A 23,523-nucleotide genomic window follows, 5' to 3' on the forward strand; every position below is an offset into this window, starting at 1 on the left:
AGTATATCTCATTGAGCCCCCCCCCTTTTTAATGCTGGCTTTTGTGAGGTACTTGTCTGGTGTGTGTGTGTGTGTGTGTGTGTGTCTTAGGGTTTTATTGCTGTGACAAGACACCATGACCACAGCAACTCCAATAAACAAAAACATTAATTGGGTGGCTTACAGTTCAGAGGTTCAGTCCATTATCATATGATGGAGATCATGGTGGCGTGTGGGCAGATGTGGTGCTGAAGCTGAGAGGCCTACATCTTGACTCAGAGGCAGCAGGAAACTGACTGTCACACGGAGTGAAGCTTGAGAAAAGAGACCTCAAAGTCCACCCCTCCAATCTCACGCTGCCTCTAACAAGGCCACACCTCCTAATAGTGCCACTCCCATTGGGGGCCATTTTCTTTCAAACCACCCGTGTGTGTGTGTGTGTGTGTGTGTGTGTGTGTGTGTGTACACGCACTTGTGTGTATGTATGTGTTCATTGGTTGTGTGTGTACTAATGTGTATGTGCCATGGTGTCCAGGTCAGAGGACAATGTTGGTCTTCAGTCCTTGCCTTCCTTCTTATGGAACAGGATCTCTCTGCTGTTTGGCACAGAATATGCCAGGATGGCTGCTGGGAGCTCTTGGGGATTCTCCTGTCTCCTCCATCTTAAATCTTAGCACAGGAGCACTACAATAGCAGCTGCACATGACAGCATCAAGCTTTATGTGGGTTCTGGAGATTCAAGTGCGTGTGTGGTGAGCACGTGTCCCACTGAGTCATCACCCCAGTCCTATACACCGGGTTTTGTTTTGATGAAGCATGAAAAGTTAACATTGAAAAAGGGCACATTTCTTGCAGACCTTTTTCCTGTATAGATTGAATTCTTTGCAGTATTTAAGTATATCTAAACTTACAAGTTTTTTTTTTATTGAGGAAAAAAACCCCCATTAATTATACATGAAGGCTTCCGAAAGAATAATTTCCTCTTCTATCCCTGGAGACTGCTTGATAGCCTGGTCCTCTGGGATAGCTGGTCCTGCCCACAGCCACTGAGACTTAGTGGGCCCAGCAGCAGGATCTCGATGGACGGAACTCACAGTCACATGTGAACAGTATCAGGTGTGTAGTAATGAGGCATTTTGGGAAGGAAGGGAGTTTTAATTTTTTAAAATTTGCTTGTTGGCCTATTTCTGTAGTTTTATTTGTGAGCCACTGGTCTGTGCTTATTTGTGACTCTGAATAATCTTGGGTGCAAGTCTGGGCACTGAAACTTCCCTGGGAGTGCAGAGAATGGAGAGGTACTTAAATGTCTCTGGGTATATAAAGTTTGAAAAAGCTATTTTCCTTCCAATCTTTAAAGATTTGTAAAAAGGAAGCATGTTTCTGAAGAGTGCTCTGAGTAGAGTAGATGAAAGCAGCAGAAAATACAGGATGCTCCTCGGTATTCTTTCCACCGCAACAATGGAAACCGAGTTTTAGAGGGACACCTTACTACACAGAATAATGAAGACAGGTCCATGTCAACTAGTGTGGTCATGTCACTATTACATGGTAGCTTCCTGAACTTTTCTTTAGGGACAGTTAATGCAAGCTGTCCCTTTCCAGCTTCTTTATCCTTTCTTTCACCTGCACGTGCCATACACTTGTAAACAATAGGAGCTCAGTTTCTGCCTTGGGCTTACAGGGTGGGTTAGGTATCCATGGGTAACAGTGAGCTGTGGGCTTACAGAGTAGATCATATGTATACAGATAGCACTGAGCTGTGGGCTTACAGAGTAGATCATATGTATACAGATAGCACTGAGCTGTGGGCTTACAGAGTAGATCATATGTATACAGATAGCACTGAGCTGTGGGCTTACAGAGTAGATCATATGTATACAGATAGCACTGAGCTGTGGGCTTACTGGGTGGTTCAGGTGCAGGGGATAACAGTGATCTAGAAAGGTGCTAACCACTTTTTTAGGAGCAAAGCCCTTTTTATAGTGTTTTGAATGACAATGGTGCCCATAGGGCTCACATATTGGAGTGCTTGGAAAGGATTAGGAGGCATGGGCTTATTGGAGGAGGTATGCCACTGGGGGTGGACTTTGAGGTTTCCAAAGCTCGTGCCATTCCCAGTTATCTCTCTCTGCCTCATGCTTACGGATCAGACGTAAGATCTCAGCCACTGCTCCAGTGCCCTGTCAGCTTGTCCTCTACTATGCTCCCTGCCGTGAGGGCCATGGACTTATGCTCTGAAACTGTAAGTCCCCAATAAACTCTTGCTTCTGTAAATTGTCTTGCTTATGGCGTTTCTTCACGGCAATAGAAAAGCAACCAAGACACCCTGTTGCCAGCTCTGGTTTGTCCATGTTGTACATTTTGCTATAAGATAAAAAGCACATAATTGTTTTACGTAAGATAGTATTTTGTATTTAGCTGATTGTGGTGAGTCAGCAACACTACCGTTTAGGAAGAGAAATTTGAAATTTTGTTTTGTGTTTCTGCGCATGCCTGAGTATATGCATATGTCCACAGAAGTCAAGGAGGGTGTTGGATCCCCTGGAACTGAAGTTACAGGGGTTGTGAGCTGCCATGTGGGTGCTGGGTACAGAATCCGTGTCTTCTGGAGTTGCAGTGGTGTCCTTAACCATTGAGCCTTCTCCCCATCTCCCCGGGAGGAGGTTCTTTATAATTTTCTCTAGAACTGTATTACAGGGTTTACTTATCCTTGAGGACAAAATGCTTATTTTTAATTTTCAAGATGGTATCTTTGGGGCACCTCAGCACCCATATAAAAAAATCCAGGCATGGCTGAGGGTATGCCTGTATTCCTGGTTTTGGAAGCCCAAAATGGGTCCCAAGCATTCTGTGGTTAGCCAGATGTAGTGATCTTCAGCTACTGCAAACCACCTGCCTCAACACAGTTAAGGTGGAGTGATCCAGAAAGACACATTCTGTCCTGCTCTGGCCTCTGCAGGGGTACCAGTAGGTGTGTCACCTGCACACTGATGGACATGCACTACACGCACACACACACACACACACACACATTCTCTCACTCACACACACATACACACACACACACACACACACACAAATATGCACATCCATCTTTGATGTAACCTGTTTCTATTTGCTCTTGTCTGAACATTGGTTAGATTCTTCTTCACAATAAATCCTTCTTCCCATGGAATATAAGATTGTTGGTTTGCTTTAGTCTTCTCTCCCTCCCTTGTGTGTGTATATATGTGTATGTGTGTATGGTGCTAGAGATTGAGGCCTGACTCTTATCCATGCTAAGCAAGGGCCCTGCCATCAAGCCTCACCCAATCTCTTCCTTTAATTTTATAGCTGTGGATCAGTGGATTTATAATTTTAAAAAAAGTGTTTAATAAGAATTTTTAAATAAGAGAATTGGCTATGTTAGGCTCGAGGCTCTACTTGTGCTTAGCATTGGTTATTGGTGGCTCACAGCAAGCTTGCTTTTAGCAAAATGAACAAGCTATTTGCTGAACTGTAAAGGTGGAGAGAACACACTGGTCCTGTGTCTAGAGAGAGTGTCTGAAGCTTTCTCACTCACACACAGAGAGGGAAGGAGGAGGGAGGCAGGAGAAATATCCCTTTGTGGGGTGAGGGAGAGTGATTCGAGAGAGATAGGGAGCATATGTCTTCAAATCCAAACACTTGGCATGTTTAATTGTTGGTGAGTTCGTGGCTTCCTGAGAAGCAACAGGCACATCCCAGAGGGGCAGTGGCACCCTGTCTGCTTCCTCTGGAGCATGAAATTGACTGGTGTATGAGAGACCAAGCACATGGCTGTGCCAGCTGTCTCCACATTCCGCCTTATTTAGGACATTTCAGTCCTTGCTAGTCACTTAAAAACAACCTTTAAGAGAGTAATTGAATCAACATTGACTGCTTTTGTGTCTCATACATCAGTATGTGAAATATGGACTCATTAAAAAAAAAAAAACAAAAAAACCTTATTGAGGTTCACTGACAGTATTACTCACTCCTTTAGAGAGTACAATCCAGTGATCTAACAGTCACGTTCCAGAAGAATCCACCACCACAGTCCATTTTCAGGTGCATTTATTGCTCCAGGAAGAAAAGCCCTGCTCATTAGTATCTCCGTTTTCTCCCATTTCCTTTCTCCCCAACCATAGGCAACTATGAATGCACTTTATATCTTTAAGGAAATGGCTGATTCTGGACATACGGAAACAGGACCGAACAATATGTGGTCTTTTGTTGTTGGCTTCTTTACAGAGCCTCATGTTGACGTTCATCCACATTGTGGACTGCTTCAATACTTCATCTTTTTTCTAGCTATATAATGTTCCGCCAACCGTATATACCACATTTTCTTTTTTTTCAATAGTAGACAACTATTAGGGTTATTTCCTCTTGTGGCTATTGTGAACAGTACTGCCAATCACATTCTTATACACGTTTAATGTGGGCATATCTTTTCATTTGTTGTGAGCATATACCGAGAAATTGCTGGGTGTGGTACCGCAGACCAATGCTCCCACCTCATACTTCCCCAAAGATGTCTATGTCCTAATCCTTTGACCCTGTGACTGTGTTATGTCACGAGGTAATTGGACATAGAATTAAGATTGCAGATGGACTGATGGTTGCTAATCAAATCACCTTAAAATAGATTATTCTGTTCCATCTGGATGGAGGAAGAGAAAAGAGGTGAGTCAGAGTGAGGATGCCTCAGTGTGGGAGATAAGTGGCTGCTATTTGAGGATGGAGGGTGTCACCAGCCTCAAGACTAGGGAATAGGTAGCTTCTAGAAGCTGGAAGAAGCAAGGAAGACTTTCTCCCAAAGTTCCAAAGGCAGATTCCCCCCACCCCCTCTGGCTTTTCCAGACAGGGTTTCTCTGTGTAACAGCTCTGGCTGTCCGGAACTCACTCTGAAGACCAGGCTGGCCTTGAACTCACAGAGAAAGTGAAGGGACGGCTTTGTGTTGTTTTAGGCTATTGAGTTTGTAGCTGTTGTCATGACAGGGAAAACGAACCTGTAGTGCAAAAACAGTCAGAATGTCTGCTTTAGCATCTTCCACGTCCACCAGCCACCAGGAGGGCTGGAAGGGTGGCACCTTTTACCCAGTATACTCCTCAGCACTAAGGGTGTGAAGCGAGGTCCCTTTTCTGGGACCTTTGATTTGCATTTCCTGGCTGATGATGTTGACTGACTTTTCTTGTATTTGTTGGCTACTTGTATATGGAGCCAACAGGACAACTTGGATTGGACTACAGTGTCTGTCTGACAGTGAGCCTGGTGTAGCTTTGAGGCAGAGACTTTGGATCTGCCTTGGAGAGACAGGAAGGCCTGCTTCACAGAAGGGGTGGGTCTAAAATCCTAAAGGATAAGGAGGTGTTTAAGGGGTGATGTGCATGGCAGAAGTAGGGTACAAGTGTAAGGCGTGCTGGAATATGGGGAGAGGGCTTGTGAGATATGTATTGATTGATCAATCTGGGGCAATACACTCAAGGCCTAGAATGCCTTGTATAGCAATTTGTAAGACACTGGGAAAGGGTGACATTGTTGAAGGATGCAGAGCATGGTGGTCAAATATGCACTAACGGAAGAATTTGGAGTAGACAGTATAGGAAACATTGCTGGCATAGAGAGAGGACAGGGACACCTGCAGTCAAAGAGTCAAGAAGTGATGAGGTTTAGAAACCAAAGCAGAGAAGATGTCCAGGGGAACAAATAAATCTGTAGAGTTTGGATACGGGAGTAAGACCAGGTTGAAAAAATGCTGGATCTCTGCTTTGGGCCACTGAGTGGGAAGATGGGCTTTTTATGACCATGAGAGCGTCTAAAGCAAGATGTTTAGGGGCATACAGTGATATAAAAGTGTTTCATTGTTCTTGGCAACCCTGAGAATCAAATTTGAGTGGCAAGCACTGTACCACTGAGCTAGGAGTCCTTCCCCCTGGCGTCCCACGCTCCCCAAATGTTTTAAACCCTGTTTTTCTTTTTTCTTTCTTTCTTTTTTTGTTTGTTTTTTAATATGCTTGTGAGATACCAAATGGCAAAATCCTGAGGGAGATGGGCATGTGAGTGTTAAGGAGAAGGGTCTGGGGTAGACAGAAAAACATGGAACCAATGCTGGTAGATTTAGCTGTTAGGGTTAGAAATGTCAGGCAAGATGGCACACACTCTATCTATCACTCTGGAGGCAGAGGTCAGAGGATCTATGTTCCACCCTGGTCTATTTATCAAGTTCCTGGACAGAGAAGTACATCAAGAGACCCCAAAACCAAACAAAAAGAAATGTCTCCCAAGGAAGCAGGTGTGGAAGAGGCAGCTGTTCCCTGGGAGGCAGGTGCAGTGGAGGGACCTCTATCCTCTGTGCTTTAAACCTAAGCAGCTGCCATTGCCCACTGGATACCTCAGAGCACCACAGCCCAGGCTTCCGTGGACTACCTCTGCCCCTTCATTTAAACTGTTAGCCAGAAAGAACTACTTCAACTTGGAATGACTGTAAGTTAACCAGTTTTAAACGTCTCTCAGGTCTTGAGATATTTATCTATGAGACATAGCAGAGGCTTTTATTGACTTAAGGAGGCTTGTATACCCCCCTGTATAAGGAGTTCTAATCATTGCCATTGCTTGGTCTTCTTAATCCTTTCCCATTTGAAAACTTCTTAAATTGGGTCCCGTTGTCTAATCTAGGTGTTACTCAAATGAGCAGAGTAATTTACAATGGGGAAAGCAGCTTTATGATTCCTAGCTCTCAGAGCATCAGCTATGGGCGTTTAACACATGCAGTGGAGTTGCCTTTTAGTTGGCACCTTTTCTGCTGATAGATTTTACTTTCCTACAGTCACCAGTCCTCTGGTGGTGCTAAGTTCCTTGCTATTGCTGCACCCATGCTGTGCGACCTTCCCACATGATGATAGAGCTCCCGTTTCCAATCCTGCTCCTCCCAGGTCTGCTAGAACCTCCATCTAGAACTCTGCCCAACTATGTCTTCTCGTACCCTCACATCCTCTTCCACTTAGTGTCTCCTCCTTTCTCTCTGTATCCCAAGTAACAGGATATCCCCCCCCCACACGTTTAGTTACTACTTGTCTACTATTATGTACCAGACATTTATCTTATTCATTTTGAAAAACCTGATATTTAGCTCAGAGCCCTTCAGTCTAATAAACTTGTTGAGTTATTTAAAATTTTCTTTGCTATTATCTAACACAGAGTTCACTGGTTGTTTAATATCAAATATTTAGAATTAAATCTCTCTCTTTCTCTAAGTTGTTCAGGCAGAGAAGACAAAATCAACTGCCTTCTCATTTCACGGCTGCTCTGTAGTTTAACAACTTAGAAAACAAGTAGCTCACATGCTACCAAATCAGGAGCTATCACATGCTACCAGATCAGGAGCTATCAAATGCTACCAAGTCAGGAGCTATCATCACATGCTACCAAATCAGGAGCTAGGCTATCCTGTTTGGGCCTTTCATGTGTTTGCTGCTCTGGATGGGGACACTTAGAGTTCTCACATTGCAGCTGTAAAGCTGGGTTGTCAGGTTTTTGGGTGGTGTGGGGACAGTGCTAATAGCCTCAAAGCAATAAGGGTGAATGTTTTATAACAGAGGAAGTAGTGAAAACCAAACAGGCACAGACAGAGCTCTCCAGGGAAGCTCTTTCCATTTTGCTTTCAACCAGTCCACAAAGCCATTATGCTTGCAGGTTCCCAGGATGGCTCTGTGTCCCAGCAGATTCCAGAAGTCGCTGTCCAGGGCTAGTCCTGGATTCCACAGCCCACAGAAGCTCCTTGCATCCTCTCTTGAGGACTTTGCTATTCTGTCTACTCTCATGGCTTTCTTACGTCCACTTTGATACAGATTCATCCCACCCAAGTCCAGATGGATCCCGGAGAAACACCTTGGCCCTTGTTCTCAGCAGTAGTAGGGAGAGGGTCCTTTTAAAAGGGGCAGTGTGGTGCCATATTACATCCCAGGCTCTAGGGTTCTATGGTCTGGCTCTGAATTCTAGTTCCCCAGCTTCTTATTTCTTACAGTGCGCAAACCATTAATGTCTCAGCCCCTGGGTTTGAACCATCCCTCTCATGTGGCTTTTAGCAAAGATCACAGATAAAATCTAGTTGTAAGTAAGACGGAGTCAGCAAGTGCTTTCTAGATGCTGGCTGTTGGCATGAGTCCTTCAAACGCCTGTATGACACCTCTGCTTCTGCCCTGTTACCCCAACTGGCCAATTGGTCTGGCTTTTTCCTTTATTTGGCAATTTCATTTATTCTTCCTCACATATGTATATATTTTAGGAAGCATCTACTGCATTAGATTTTCATATTTCCCCTCAAATGGTCCTTAATTTTAGCTATCTGTCCCCTTATTCCCTCCCTTGTTCCTGTCTCCTTCCCTCCCCATTTGGTCCTCCTGTTCCAATCTCCATCCATCCATAATGATCTGTTTCCTTTTCCTAATGAGATTTATCTGTCCCTGTGTCCCTTTTACTATACTTAACCTCTGTGGTTCTATGAATTGTAGCTTGGTTATCACTGACTTAACAGCTAATATCCACACATAAGTGAATGCATACTGTATTTGTCTTTCCCGGTCTGAGGTATCTTATTCAGGGTGATTTTTCTAGTCTTATCTATTTACCTGTGAACTTTGTGATTTTGAGTAATGGCTGAGATTGCCCCATTGTGTAACTAACTCTACTGTATTTTCTTTAGCCATTCTTCTGTTGAGGCACATCTAGGTTGTTTGCAGTTTCTGGATATTAAGATAGGGCAGCAATGGACATGGTTGGGCAAGTGTCTCTGTGGTAGGAGGAAGCATTCTTTGGGTCTATGCCCAAGAGCCACTTTCCAGGTGAATCACAGGAAACTGTCTAGCACCTTTGACTCCTGCTGGACTGGCTTCTTTCTCAGTTAAGACTAGACTTTCCACCCTTCCACAGTCACTGCTGACTGCACTTCCTGTTGGGAGATTGCTAACTCAATGCTTGTGCAAATCAAGGACCAGAAAGGACCCGTGCACATCCTCAGGGCATGAGACACAGATAAGCAGCGGGAAAGGTGGGTGCCCCGTAGCCAAACACGTGGGTTTCCACTCCAGATGAGATGTTAAGAGTCAGCAAGGTTCGAGGAGTGACATGCAGAACAACACACCAACCGGGTGCGAGCTGTGAGTCTCAAGTGGCCGCATGGGATCTGGGGACGCGACGCTGGTGTTCGCTCTCACCTCCCCACACTGAGTCCGAAGCTGTTCTCTCAGTCTTCTGTCATAGCTGGAAAGCAATAAAAGCGTTGTCTCTAGATGTTGAGGGCCACCAGAAACTGTGAGGATTTTCGTATTGTAACAACAGATTTACATAAGTTAGCTCCCATTGGGCAGGGCGTCATACATATTTGAGGACAGCCTCTCTCTATACTGGTTCCAGGTCAGCAGAAAGAGAGATTATCAACTCCTAAGGTGACATTTTCAGCATCATATTAGACTGGCTGGAAGAAAGCACTGTCTGTCTGTCTGTCTCTCTCTCTCTCTGTGTGTTTATATACAAATATATTTTTCCTTTCTCATAGTAAAAAAAAAAAAAAAAAACTATATAACAACCTTACTATGCCATCTCCAGTTGTACTTAGTTTGGGATATTCCGTGTTGACAGCCTGGTATGTAGTCTTCCTCATGACTATTTCCTTAGACGGACATGCTGCTGTTTAGCCTTTATTTGAATGTGCAGCCTTATGCATTGATTTTATTTATTTTTTGGGCAGTCTCTTAAAAGTAAAACTGTCTCGGGGAGGATGGCTGTTTGACAAAGTGCTGACTGCCTGAGCAACAATTGAATCCTAGAACCCATGGAGAAGCTGGGTTGGTATGGTTGGCAGGCTTTTAATTTCAATACTCAGGAAGCAGAGACAGGCTCCTCAGGGCAAGCTGGCTAGTTAGACTAGCTGGAATTCATGAATTGCGGGCTCTGTAAGAGACCCTGGCTCAATAATACACAGTAGAGAGAGGTCAAAGGAAGATGCCAATGTCAACTTCAGGTCTCCCCACACATGAGCACACATGTGCAGGTACACCTATGCCTATATACATGCATCCACACCCATGTAAACACATAAACACTCATACCACACACATGCACACAGACACAGTTAGGGTACATGCATCTCATAGATACTGCCAGCTTTCTTTCCTGTTGTCTATACAATCCATTTGTAAACCCAAAACATACTCTTCAGTACTAGATATAGTCAATTTTATTTTGGCTTCTCTCTCTCTCTTATTTTAATTTGCATTTTTCCATTCCCTGAGGAATCAGATTCTTTTTGGATCCTGCCAAGCCTCCACTGACTTCTGTTTCTCCGGGCAGGAATTGAAGCAGCAGCTTCAACGAGCATGATGGATTTTAGTCCTAATAGCTGTTGCGTGTTGTGTTGATTTAAACCCATCAAAAAGATGGATTTCAAGCAGATGCCATTTGGAAAGGTTATGAACGAGGAGGAAAGAACGGCTGATGCATGTGCCGGGTTGCCAGGGGTGTCTGATTCACCCAGCTATCTGCAGTGGTCACCTTGAGGGTCCATGACCTTGCTGTGCCCTGTGCTCTGCAGAGCATGTAGAGTCTGTGATAGCCCCATGCAGTAAGGAGGAACTCACATGTTTTATTAGGGAGAGGCATGTGTAGGGAGGAATTGTGTAGCATGCCATATTAGAGAGGGGCTTGTGGGTGGAACTTGAGTAGCATTTTAGAGAGAGGCTCACATGGAGACAGGGCTTTCCAGCATGCAACAGTACAATGACCTTTCTCCAGTCAGCTGCTAACACAAGGTGAGCATCACCCACTGTACCTCCTTTTCTGCCTTTTCTGAGGATTTTTTCTAGCATTTGAGCAACCCTGGAGTCCTGTCTAGAGTCCACCTGGAAAACTTGATGCTGCTTTTCTGAACTATTTGAACAGCATGGGTTAGTTAAAAAAAACCAAAAAACAAAAACAAACAAACAAACAAACAAACAAAAAACAACCCAGAAACTAAAACTGTGGTCATAGTGAAAGAGCAGAGAGGTTTAGAGGGAAGAAATGCAAAGGAGATCATTGAAGTTTTGTGGCCTCACAGCAAGACCCCATAGGGCTTGTTCAGGGCCCCAATGCACAGTCAAGGCTACAGGAGCAGCTTTTGTCTTTCTTACTGACTTCCTGGGTCAAGAAAATATATTTTTGGATCATATCCAAAGGATGGCAAACAATGGAAGTTCCAATTGATTTTAAAATAGTGTGAGTAGAGCATGAGGTCAGATGGGTGGGAGGTGGAGAGTGGGGAGGGGTGCTGAATGGGAGAGGCTGGCCAGGCCAGGGAGGAGCAGATCAGATGTATTATTGCACATGCACTTTGTGGGGAGAGGTGACAGAATCAAGTTTTGGGTTGCAAGTGTGTTTGAGTGGTAAGAAGGTGTTGAGCATAAACTGGAATTGCCAGGGAATTCAAAACAAACAAAACAAAACAAATGACCCTCACCTGTGCTGGAGATTCTCCAAGGCCGAGTGACTGATTAAAATCACATGATAGTGGGGAGTCAGAATGTTGCAGGTCTAGAGGCTGATTATCCTGGGCTATCTTTGTACATTCCTGTGTTTGAACTAACATCTTTTTTGCTATGGGGTAAAAAACGTTGAAAGGTGTTCTTACCAGAGCCTTACCCAAAAGTTATGCATGCCATGAGAGTTCTTGCTTTGTTGTGTGTCCCCTGCCAATGTATTTGCTAAATGATTGGTTTATGACTTTTCTCTTGTTCTGTGACCGATAAAAGCCCATGGTACTCCTAAGGAGGAGCACTGGTACCAGAAACTTTGAAGAACCCCACGCTGGGCATCATGTTTTACTGGGGTTCTTTTTCTGGGCTCTTCAACCTTAATACTAAAAGGATTTTAGAACAGAAATTTAAGGGCAGTTTTATTTGAGAGGAAATTAACATGGCAGGAGAGCAGCAAATTCAAACGGCTGCTGGGAGAAAGGATGCAGGGGGTGGGGGTGAGGGTGGGGGACTGTGGGGGGAGACGGCCTTCTTGTTATACCAGGATGTTCAGCAGTGGAGGTCAGCAAACAATGACATGGCAAATGGTGTGTGTGTGGGGGGGGGTAACTTCAGAGAGAAGGTCAGTAACCAGAAGTCCCAGGGAAAACGTGTTTAAACTTCGGCCAGTAACTGAGAGAAAGAGATAGAGAAGAAGAAGGAGGAAAAATTGAACAGTTGAGAGCTGAGTGGCTGCGGCTCCAGGAACAACAGCACTGAGGGTTTCTGGGAAGGAGAAGAACATTATCTCATTAAGGGAATAACTACTCCTCCCATCTAAGCCTGGCCTCAGGCAGATCAGAGTGAGAACCCGAATAAGAGAAGCAGCAACCGGTAGCCTCCTCTGTCCTTCCTTGATGCAAAAGGGCTGAGGGTTTTTTCTGAGCCCCACCCTACTACATCTCTATCTGTCCTCAGTCCTCCAAAACCTCTATGGCTAATTTTGGTCAGCTAGTAGCTAGTGCTACCCTCTGATTCAAAGTACACTTTACTGGTGGTCTGGGGAGTGACGGAGTGTGATCAAAATATCGCATCACCAACGACGCCATTCCCACCACTTCAGAGGCCTGCAATAGCCAGTTACCCAACAACTGCTACCCCTCAGCCTCTCCCGACTACCTCACAGTCTGTCCCTGCCAGCTCGCGGAATCACTGTCACATCACAGCCCCTTATGCTCCATTGCCCTAGGGCCTTTGCTACCACCCCATAAGACTCGCTCGCTGCCACTCCGTAGCCCTTCCTCACCACCTCGTCCTCCTTCAGCGCCAGACCACAGAAATAACTGGTAACCCGGTGCCCCTCACTGAGACATCACAGGCCTTTTTGCCACCTGGTAGATACTCACTAATGCCCCAGAGGCATCACTACTACCTCATAGGCCTCACTGCCATCTTGAAGGCCTTTATTGCTATTTCACAGTCAACATACAGGCCTACTGTTGCCACACAGGCCCTTCTGGACACCACACAGGCCTTCACTGTCAGCTTAAAGGTCTCACTGTCACCCTCAGGCCTCGTTGCCACACAAGCCCTGTGACACATGCAGGCCTTCGCTGTCAATTTATAGGCCTCACCGTCACCACACAGGGTCCTACTTAACACCATACTGGCTTCATTGCTACCTAACAGGCCTCGCTGTCACCATATAGTCCCTATCTGTCATTTCACATTCTCATGGCCACCCTGTAGTCTCTTATTGTCATGTCACCACACTTCTTCCACATCACAGGACCTCATTTGCACCTCAGAGTTCCTCGCAATCACAAGACCTGGCTGCCACCTTAGAGCCCCTCGCTGACACACCACAGGCATTCAGTGTCACCTCACAGAACTCATGGCTACCTCATAGGCACTCAATGACACCTCACACACTGCATTAAAGGCCACGTCACCTCAGACCGTACAGGCTACCTCATAGGCCCTAACTACTACACCTCAGGCCTAACTGCCACCTCGCAGGCTCTCCCTGCCATCCCACAGGCCCTCACTGCTACCTCAGTCCTGACTGGTACCACACAGCACCTTTCTGTTGCATCGCGGGCTTTCGGTGCCCCCTCCGTCCCCATGGTACCTTCTGGTAGCGCACGCACTACGATCTGTTCCACGAACTGGGCGAAGGCCTAGAGATTGAAATAAAGAGACAAGACAGCGGGTCATCGTTCAACGGCTATGTCGGAACGCCGAATGCTGTTTATTGAGGGGATGGAACGGGCTTAAATACTGACTTACAGCACAGTGGAAAATAACAGGATTTTTAGGCTTAGCCCCTCCCCACGAGGGGTGTGACATCACGAGCTGTGTGTTGTCAAAACGGGAAGAGTACCAACAACAGCTTTGGGTCAGGGAGTTCCGGCCAACAGCTTCAGGCTTGCTCAAGATGCCTCGGGGTCCGTGCAGGGCCCTACACTTACTGATGCCCCAGAGGCACTTCCCAGACCCCTACTGTCACCTCATAGGCTCTACCTGACACCCCATGGTGTCACCAAACATGCAGACCGTACCTCCCACCCTACAGGCCTCACTTTCCCCGCAGGCCCAGCTGTCATCCCGTCACAGATCCCCATGGCCACCTCACAGGCCTCCCACAGCCCCTCAGTGCCATGCTATGGGCTCTTACATGGTTCCTCATGGGAGCTCGTTGACAGCCAGTAGGCCAGTAGGCCTCACTGTTGCCTTCCAGGTCACAATTCCACGTCACGGTCCTCGTGGACACCTCATAGGTACTTCTCAGTCAGCTCAGTTACCTCACAGCCATCACTGCCACCCACACCCCTTTACTGTCACCCCAAAGGCGCTCAGTGCCACCTCCAGGTCCTCACAGACACCTCATGGGTCCTCACCGACACCCCCAGAGGTGTCGCTGCACAGGCCTGGCTGCCACCTCAAAGGCCTCCCTCATTGTTACCTCACAGGCCCTCATGGCCACTCCCCACACTTTTGACTGCCACCTCACTGGCCCTCACTTCTTCATCACACATCCTCGTTGCCACTCCATGGTACTTCCTTGCCACCACACAGACTCTAGCGGCCACCTCATAGGCCACAAGTCCTCGCTGCCAGCATGCGGGACCTCAGTGTCACTCACAGCCTTCCTCTACAGCTCCTGTTACACTGCAGGCCCCCAGTCCTCACGGTGACCTCATAATCACACCACAGAGGCACTACTGTCACCTCAGAGGCCCATGCTGTCACATCACCAGCCTCACCGTGACCCCTCAGGCGTCACTGCCGCCCCCCACCCAGGCCTCAGGTCCAGTGCAACTGGCTGACTTACACACCTTGATGATGGCTTTGTCCTGTTTTAGGAACCTTTCAGTAGGGCGAGTCACTTTTGCCAGCCTGGCAGCTGCATTTTCTGACTTCACTAATTGGCCTGGATGGGAAGAAGTCAAACCAGTAAACTTGTTTTTCACATCCGAGAACTTTTATTGGACACAGATGGAAGCCAGCATTGTCGAGCAGTAACACTCTATCCTCTACCCTGGCTGTCCCGGGCTGGGGGAGGGTGGCTCCATCCAAGGAGTCTCAGCAACAGGAACCCCACAAGGCGATGCTTTACTAGTGATTACTATATAGCTGGAGACAGGGGCTGCTCCACAGACACATGAATGGGTCAAATCTTTTATAAATAAACTTCTAGTGAAGAGAAAAATGACAACTCTAATTCATCCTTATACACAGAGCACTCTAGGGCGATGGGTGGGGTATCATCCTCAGTGGTCAGGGGCCAGGATGGGGGATGAGTGGGCCCAGATGTCCACAGCAGGGGCCAGGACAGGGCAACAGACAATGGGCACTAGGGCACTGCATTTACAAGACCAACTACTGAGGGGACAGCTGCCCCTGTGTGTGTGTGTGTGTGTGTGTGTGAGAGAGAGAGAGAGAGAGAGAGAGAGAGAGAGAGAGAGAGAGAGGCTGCTCGTTCTGGAATGAGGAGGGGTGGCCCTTACATCCTATCTTGTGATTGGTGGTGGAAAAGGACTACTTTGTGAAGAGAATTAGGGCCATGATGAGACCACAGAGGTTGAGCACCTCTGCAAAGATAAGGATCAGGATCATGCCCACGAACAGTTGTGGCTGCTGGGCAGTGCCCCGAACACCAGCCAATGGCAAAGCCAGCAAGCAGTTAGGCTATCCAGACCAGCACCCAGCTGAAGAAAACTCTGTAGCGCGGGTGATGCCATCAGTCAGGGAGTTAGCGATAAGTACTGCCACCACCAGGCCATAGATGGCGATGATCCCAGCCATAACCGCGGGGATGATGGACTTCATGGTCAGTTCTGGCCTCATGACCGACATAGCAATGCCAGCGCCGCTCCTGGCTGTGCCGTAAGTGGCTCTGAAGATCATGGCGAAAACACAGCATATTCGGGGCTGTTCTTGATGTCAGCCATGTGTGTAAGCGAAAACAGGGCAAGCTCAGCTGGCTGCAGGGGTGGGGGTGGGGGTTTGAAGGTTTGAAGGCAGGAGAGCAAGTGGGCAAACAAGTTGATGCGAAGGCGACCCCGCCAGTCAGCCTCTGCGCTCCCTGTCAACTTGTTTGGAGTCTAGGTTCTCATCAGACCTTAGAAAGCCAAGAGACTCAGTGGGAGATTCACTGCCAAGAGTTATCAGGGCTGTGTGAAGGAGAGAAGTTTAAAGGATCGTTTCTTTAGAGCAAAAGATGTTAGTTCAGTGTAACAGTCTGAAGAAGCAAATAGTTCAGTGTAACAGTCTGAAGAAGCAATTATTTGGTGGTTGCACAGTAAATGCCGAGATGTCTTCCTTGACTTCTGGGAATCGTTCTCACTAATTCATAGGCTGTGATCACTGGAAAGCACCAGATACGACAGTTATTTAACCCTCACTGTGAGTTAAATGTGGCCCTTTATATATTTCATTTCACTGGATGCAGTGGTCCTTCGAGGTCCATGTTAGTATCCTCTTTTTGTGCAATGTTGGCCCAAGGCAGGGACCTTACCACAGTTGCTCAAAGTAGCAAGGGCTCATCCCTTCTCACAGCTGCAGAAGGTCAGGAAGTTGGCTGCAGCTTGTCCGGGGGGTGTTCCTGGCTCATGCTCTCTCATACCACTATAGTTAGATGCTGACCAGAGATGCAGGCACAGGAGGGCTTAAGCAAGGATGGAAGATCCCCTGGGCTCTTTCCTGTGGCTTCATATCCTCACTGTGTGGACCTCTTCGCCAGACTGCTTGGGCTCTTTGAAGCTCATCAGTTGGTTGGCTTTCCCCAGAGCCAGTGACTCAAAAGAGAGGAAAGGAACATGCACCTGTCTTCTGCGACCTAGCCTCAGAAGTCCACTGTCACATCCACCATGCACGTTTATGCTAGTTTACCCTATTCACTGTGAGAGATGCCCACTTATTAATTAATCTATTAATGCTTAATTACTTCTTATAATGCAAATTTCATTGTTCAGGTTATAAAAATAGATGTCATAATTACAGCCTAGTCTTTATAAGAATGGTTCTAACCACTTAAAAGTTATACACAGTTAGCCAGGCAGTGGAGGCACATGCCTTTAATTCCAGCTCTTGGGAGGCAGAGACAGACGGATCTCTGAGTTCAAGACCAGCTTGGTCTACAGAGCTAATTCCAGAGCAGCCAGAGCTACACAAAGAAATCCTGTCTCAAAAACAAAACAAAACAAAACAAAACAAAACAAAACAAAACAAAACTGTCATACATAGAATGGAGAAAGCCATGCTCAGAGGTTCAATGTGTATTGTTAATTATTTGCAACTTTTGAGATTGCTCATAAGGGAAAGAGTAGTTGTGTGGGCATTTTGATTGTTGCTGCAAAAACTATAATTAAAAAATTCAAAATAGAAGTAAGTTCACTTTAAGTAGAATTTAGTACATAAGTTTTGATCAGTGTTACAAGAAAATATGGCTTAAATGTCAGTCCCACCCCCTTCTACTAAATTTTAATAGTTTATTAGAAATAATGTGTGTCGTTTTGGTCAAGAATAAATTATTAGTTTTAATTAAGCGATAATTAATTTTGGATGCAGTAAAGAAAAAACCAGAAATATAGTTAGCTTTAAAATGTTTAAAAATTGCCAAGATTTTAAAGTTTAACCAAAAACTTCTTTTTCAGAATTTAAGACATAAAGCGAGTGAGTTTGTTCTTTTGAATTTTATTACGAAGCTCCTTTCTGGATTTTCTATTTAAAACAATGAGTGAATCATGTGACAGAAACATGTTTAAGAACTTGCCCAAGGCCACATAAAACAAATAACAAATGTAAATCCTTTTATCTTAAATAATAGATAATACAGTTGATGGCTCAAAATTCAAGAGGGGAGATTATTCATTTGGTGGGGGCAGGTAGTATACAGGGGTCTTTGGGTCAAAGTTTAATGGGAGACTTAGTTATGACTGTCACAAGGAGACATTAGTAGCTTTGTTTCCAACTTTGCTCTTAGGCCCTTGTCACTAAGTTAGGCTTATTGTTGACATTTTGCCTCCATAAGTTCTTGAATAAATTGAGACATGTGATGGTGACCACTTGACAAGTATACTTGTTGGCTTAGTCAAGTCCTAAAAAAGGCTCCAATTTTAGGGTATAGGAAACAAGTAGGTGACAAAGATTTTACAAATTTGATCATATGCCTCAGTTTAACCTTTTTGCCTTTGGATTTTTCCATTTTGCTGTGTGTATGTGGGGAGTGTACATGTACACATGGAAGCTAGAGGGCAACCTCAGATGTCATTCCTCTTTGGAGATGGTCTCTCACTGGCCTGGACCTTGCCAAGTAGTCTAGGCTGACCCGCCTGTGAGCCCCATGGACCCTCAGTGCACAAGTGGGTGCCACTGTGCCTGGCTTTTGTGGATTCTGGGGATCAAACTCAGGTCCTCTCCATAGGCTTGGATTTATACATTTATGATTTGCAGCAGCTTCTCATTAAACCTTTTATTTTTATTACCTCATTAACTAAATCTGAGAATATTTTCCATCTCTCTAGTTGGTTAACTCATAAGGAAATATGTCACTATAAGAAAACTTAATACGGAATAAAGACTACAGGATGTATATGCAGTTCACATATGTCAGTGTAGTTATGGAAACCTAAGATGGACTGATTTCAGAAAGCTATTCTAAGGGATTGGAGAGATGGCAATTAAAAGCACTGGCTGCCCTTCCAGAGATAGCCTGGTTTCATTCCCAGCATCCACATGGCAGCTCACATCTGTCTGTGACTCCAGCTCCAGAGGATCTGAAGGCCCCTCCTGGCCTCTGTGGGCACATACATGCAGGCAAAACACTCATACACTTAAAATTAAAGACATTAGAAAAAACTATCTTAGAATTGAAAACTGCATTACTAATACCTTCTGGAAATAAACATGTACGTCACTACAAAATTAACCTAATGATCAAAGGCTTTACTTCCTTCTATAGAGCCATGCTGTGCAATGTCCCAGAGGTGGTGCCCAACAGGCCAGGTCTGAGCAGTTATGTTAGCACTGAGGCACATGTTTATTATTGCTTTAAGAATGTCATTAATGGAGTACACATGTGAGGCATATAAAAAGTGAGCATTAACATTGTTAAGGGCAGTAATCTAAACTGGCAGCAGCTTGGAAAGTTTCTAGGAATAGAAACAAGATATATTTTAAATAAGTTTAGCTCCAGCATAGACCACCTTCTAGTGGTTTTATAATGAAATGCACTTATTCAATAAACTTCTTTTGAGGAACTAATGGGCCGTAGAATGGAGTTTTCACTCTTTAAATACCCGCCAATCCTGAAAAATGGAAACTGGCATTGTTAGGAGTGGACAGGGCAGCCAAAGTTCTGGTTGAAGTCACGTTTCCATCACAGATCCATTCCTTACAAGGAGAACTGTAGATGGGAATTAGTGGGTTGCTTGGCCATGGATTGGTTGGCAACTTAACCTGTAACTCACTAGAAGTCAACATCTCAAAACAAAACAAAACAGAAAACCAACCAACCAAATAAACAAACAAAAAAGCACCTCCAAAACAAACAACAACAAAACATGGCACTCAGCCCAATGACATCATTTCCATTCCATGTTAAAGTGGCCTTGCAGATGCAGCATGATAAATTGTCTTTTTGTCTAAGTAGATATTTCCAAATTCCCCAGCAGCTATTCAAGCCTGATTGACTTAAGTTTTAAAAACCACAGACCTGGTCATTGGGATCTTAAAATAGTGTTTCCCAGCAGTGCAACATCATGACACATCTGACTCAGTTGAGAGAAAGGGGTAGGAAGGAGGAGGAGGACAGACAGGAGGAGAGGGAGATGCAGGCATATCTCTCTGAGATAGAGGCCTGGTCTACATAGTGAGAGACCCTGACTCTAAAACAAAGCAGCGAAGAGCAGAGCAGAGCCTAAGGCACCAAAACCAAAGCAATGACAAAAAGCCAACGCATAAAACTTGCTTTTGCCATCTGGACTCTTGAAAGTGCCCTAATTTTCCTGTCATTGGCCGTTGAAAAGGCAGATGGCTGTGCAGTGGCCTTACCAGTCTTCTCTTCCTAGTTGGCTTCACAATTAGTGAACACCCTTCTTCTCTTTCTAAGGGTTGTCTAGTCACCTCTGGAAACAAGGGCAATATAGGAATGTCTTGTCCAGATTTCTTCTGTCCATATCCGTGCATACAATATGACCAGTGTGACACACCACTTACTCCTGTGAAGGAGCTTCAGAAAGTTCTTTATGGAAAAAGCAGCCAATATTTGCACATATGGTGACTTTCATTTCCTTACTTGGCTGGCTATAAAAAATAATGATTTCATGCTCTATCCTTAGTCATGCTGTCTGCATACTTACCCTTTATAAGCACCATATCCAGGGAAGACTAATAGGATGTGTGGCTGAGTAAGTGAACAGCTCTTGTAGTCCATCTTATTTGCTTTATCCATGTTACTTGGTGACACTGATTGTCCTGTGAATGCCAGTCTTTTATGAACCCTTATGGTAGGAAATCATTCTCACAGGATAGAAAACATTTCTCTCTGACTTTTGTTATGTGATGGGAAAATAACAGGTCATATCTTCTCATTTATGTTTTAATCAGGCTAATAGTGTAGCTTTATTCTGAACTTGTAGGATACTTACATGACAAATAACTGTGATATTCAAATCAACTAGTATGAGTAGGGAAATGTGAGAGCTGGAAAACAATTTATTCATGAAATTCTAAAATGTTAGGTAAGTCCTCGCGTGTTTATCTGCATCTCTCTGGCCACCATCATCATGGATCTTGGATTCTTAGAAAATGATACAAAGAAAAGGAACCTTTTGTTCAGTTTTCAGCAAGGAAGATTCAGGCACAGAAAGCCCAAGTTGCCTTAAATAGCCCCTGGGAAATGCACATGCACAATGGTGCTCAGCATGGGGAGATGAGTAGAACAGAAATGGTTCTCCCTATTGATTTGTTCCCAATGCTTTGCCCTCCTTTCTTTCCGTCTCCTATCCCTCACGAAATATCCTCTGCTACAACGTAACAAATAGCTCTGTGTGTGAGTGTGTTCATGTGAGTGTGTGCACAGGCACATGACTTGGGTGAGGGTACTTGTGCCACAGTGGGTCTCTGGAGGTCAGAGAACACATTTTATGGAGTCAGTTTTGTCCTTCCTCCTTTATGTGGCTTCTCTGGGTATTGAACTTGGGTTGCCTAGCTTTCACAGGAAGCTCTCTCACAGCCACGGCTTGCATTTTAAACAGTATTGTTTCTGTCCACTGTACTGCCCTTTATTACAGGCATGTATTTCTCAAGTGCCTTAGTTCTCAGGCTCTTCATATGTTTGCGGTGTGCTGATCCATTCCGTCGCTTACTTTATACCACTCTCTCCTTCCAGGAAACTTTTGACTCCTAGTATTCTGAGCATTTATTCCATGTTCATATTTTGAGTGTCCTCGTGGGACTGTGTGCTGTGCATTATCCCTTCAGTGATGCTTGTGTCCTAGTCTTGACCTTGCCCTCAACCTCAGATCCTGTCACTTCCTTCCATCTGGCCCTGTCCTGGATCTGGCCCTCTTCAGCTCTCACCCCATCTGCTGCTCTGGTGCTCCCAGCATCTCACTCCAGGACCATCCTTCTGTGTTGGTCTTGTCCTTCCTTCAGGGACAGGAGAAAACGAAGGACTTGGAGAAGGTTTGCTGGGGAGAAACAACCTTCCCAGTCATGGAAGAATGAGTTCAAATCCATTAGAATTACAGCACTTTCCTAGCTCTTCGCCCTTCAGTCTTGGTTGTTTCCCCCAAACTCAGCCATGAAAAAGTAATGGAATTTGAACTTTTAAGTATGTCATTGTCAGATTAGGCCCAGATTGCAAGGAGTAAAGCTCCCATTTCCAAACGCTGCTCCACTGACTCCCCAGCTGTGTTGGTCCCAGTGGACTGAAGCGGAATGTGTTCACTTTCTTTTCTTAGCCCTCTAATTATCTTACCCTTGAGGCCCTTGGAAATATTTCCAACATGATTTTTTCCTTTCCAACTACATAATTATAGTTACGGGAAGAGAGGGGGTGGAGTGTGTGAATGTGTGAGCGTCGCGTGTACACTAATTACAGTACAGCACCATGTGTCATTGTTGAATGTGTCTCTTCAGCCTGCTTTGGCAGTGTGCTGACAATGGGAGGTAGTAAACATTCAGCTTGTTGACCGGAGACCATTGCCATCAGTAAGTGTACCTACAAAACCAAGTACACAGAGAAAAAAAAAATCTGGTGAGTTTGATAAAATCATAGGAAACTTTAAGTTTTCATTTCATTATTTATTTAGGTCTTTATAAAGCAACTCTTCATTGTAAAAAAAAATGTGCTTGGTTCAAGCTGGGTGTGGTGCTTTAATCCCAGGAGGTTGAGGCAGGTGGATGTCTGTGGGTTCAAGGCTAGCCTGGTCTACAAAGTAAGTTCCAGGACAGCCAGAGCCACACAGAGAAACCCTCTCTCTGTCTCTGTCTCTGTCTCTCTCACACACACACAAGAATAAAAGTTGTTAGTGCTAATGAAGGTTTGCAGAATTATAAGTTGTGGTTCTTGAACTTTGGTTTTTATTTAGTGGGTGTGAATGAGAATGTGCATGTATGTGAGTGTGGTATACATGCATGTATGTGTACACCTTGCATGTGGAGGCCAGTAGAAGCTGCTGGGTGTCTTCTTCCATCATACTCTTTGCTGTTTCCTTTAAGGCAGGGCCCTCCCTGAATATGGAACTTGTGCCCTCCCCACCCCTCTGTTCTGGGGTTTGAGGGATAGGCAGGTCTATGCCCCCACTTCTTATATGAGTGGTGGGATCCCAACTCTGGTTTCCAGGCTTGGCTTATAGTAGTGTATGACAATGCCTGGTTCTCTGAAGGAACACTTTGGTGTCTACAAAGACCTTTTACTGAGGTGGCCTGTGCAGTAGATACATAGGACCATGAGTTGTTTGCTTCCACAGGCTGCTTGGTTCTTTTGCATGCCTGATGGTGGAGAGCGCCAGACTACCTGGTTCTTTATCACAAGAAGCATTCTCTCCACACTCATTGGTTTAATAGATTTTCTGTTATATAGAAAACTTTATTTAGTTCACAGTTGTAGTGGTCAGAAGACTAAGAGCACAGCACTTAAAGTTGTTCAGCTTCTGGGGAGGCTTTCATGAGGCTTCGGCTCAGGGCGAAGAGTGGAAGGGAAGCATGTGTGTGTGCGTGCGTGCGTGTGAGTGTGTGTGTGTGTGTGTGTGTGTGTGTGTGTGTGTGTGTGTGACCAGGCTCAATTCATGACAACACACTCTGGCATACCAGTCTAGTCCTTCACTTCTAGACCATCCACTCAGTAGGAGGAAAGCATTTCTATCTCTTATGGAAACACTCAGCTCTTCAAGGCTCCTGTACCTCTCAATGCTGTTATGTTGCTAAGTAACCTTTAACACAATGTCTATTTAATTTACAGCACCTCATGAAAGGGAAATGGAAAATGAGGTCATTAATTGTCATTGCCCTCACAGACAGGGCAGGTGATTCAGAGGCTCTTGC

General features: G+C 45.2%; 1 protein-coding gene and 1 pseudogene across 1 annotated transcript in view; one reads left to right on the forward strand and one right to left on the reverse strand.

Annotated features, from left to right (window-relative positions):
• The window catches only part of Gpr176 (G protein-coupled receptor 176), a 96,453-nt gene that overhangs the window by 58,540 nt on the left and 14,390 nt on the right, over window positions 1-23,523 (forward strand). The window lies entirely within an intron of this gene.
• Window positions 15,511-15,923, reverse strand: LOC127221657 (V-type proton ATPase 16 kDa proteolipid subunit c-like; annotated as a pseudogene).

The sequence above is a fragment of the Phodopus roborovskii genome, unplaced genomic scaffold (assembly GCF_943737965.1).
Source record: "Phodopus roborovskii unplaced genomic scaffold, PHOROB, whole genome shotgun sequence".
NCBI lineage: Eukaryota > Metazoa > Chordata > Mammalia > Rodentia > Cricetidae > Phodopus > Phodopus roborovskii.